General features: G+C 36.6%; 1 protein-coding gene across 1 annotated transcript in view; it reads left to right on the top strand.

Moving 5' to 3' along the window:
- pnp4a (purine nucleoside phosphorylase 4a) overlaps nucleotides 1–1,079 on the top strand; it is a gene marked incomplete in the record, with an annotated part of 9,131 nt that overhangs the window by 3,343 nt on the left and 4,709 nt on the right.

Below are 1,079 nucleotides of genomic sequence, written 5' to 3'. Positions count from 1 at the left end.
CATGTTTTCACATTAGCCATGTGCAGATTATCATTGTCACTGACCATGACTATCAGAAGAGTCCTGGCCTGGGAATGTTTACTTTCAACTTTCTAAGAATGGTACAGTTTCATTTCTAAGCAACAGAAAAAACTTCAGTTGCAGAATACCAACAACGGACATTGGTACGTAAACAGATTAGCAGAAAATGCTTTACAGCAGTGGCTGATATGTGTACATGTGATAATATATTTATTTTAAACTAGATTACAAGTGTAGAAGTGTGCATTGTTCATCAAAACAACTACAGGCTATTAGTGGCTAGTGAACTAAGACTGTAAAGTGTGTCTCCCCTCTTACTGCTGCCTGTGACTGAAGCATCTTTGTATGTTTTACATCGTGTCTTTGCTTTCTTTTCAGTCACATTGATGCTTTTGTCACCATTAAAATTTTATACATTTTCTCATGAGGATGAAATTGATAGCTTTAAAAGAGGAAAGGGAAAAAAATTACTTTTCCCATAAAAAAGTAATTTGGGGCATAGATTCCTTAAACAGAATAAATCTTTAACCAAAACACCCTAACATAAGGCCTTCAGGTGAATCAGATGATCTTCATCACCAGATAAAGTGTCGTCACATGTCATGAAAAATTGTAGAGCTTTCTGATTTTAGGGCTTTTCACATTTAATCCTAAGAATTAAAGATCTAAAAAAAAATGTTCATGTTCAGTGTTATTCTACCTTTTCTACCTCTCAAACTGTTGTTTAGTGTGGAGATCTGCATCACATTGCTGCTGTCTGCTTTCCAAATATCGCCATGACAGTGCCTGAGCAGGTGACCTACGAAGTCTTCTGTTTATCCCTGGCAGCTCTAGTGCTGGCTGTGATTGAGCTCCTGCTGCTCTGTTGCGTCCTCAAACAAATCAGAAACAGGTAAAAGCAGCTGCCTCATACAAATCAGCCGTTCAATTCTGCAATTCAGAGTTATTTAGATTTACACTGAACTACTATTCTTCTATGTTTATTTTAGAGGTCACTTTAAACCTTCAATTATCAATAATCTCTGGTGTTTTTAGCGTGGTTCTTTTTGCAAGAACAT

This window comes from Haplochromis burtoni, unplaced genomic scaffold, assembly GCF_018398535.1.
Source record: "Haplochromis burtoni strain Fernald_Lab_line unplaced genomic scaffold, NCSU_Asbu1 Contig_26, whole genome shotgun sequence".
Classification (NCBI taxonomy): domain Eukaryota; kingdom Metazoa; phylum Chordata; class Actinopteri; order Cichliformes; family Cichlidae; genus Haplochromis; species Haplochromis burtoni.
The sequence above is the reverse complement of the archived record's forward strand: the minus strand, read 5'-3'. Positions and strand labels throughout refer to the sequence as shown.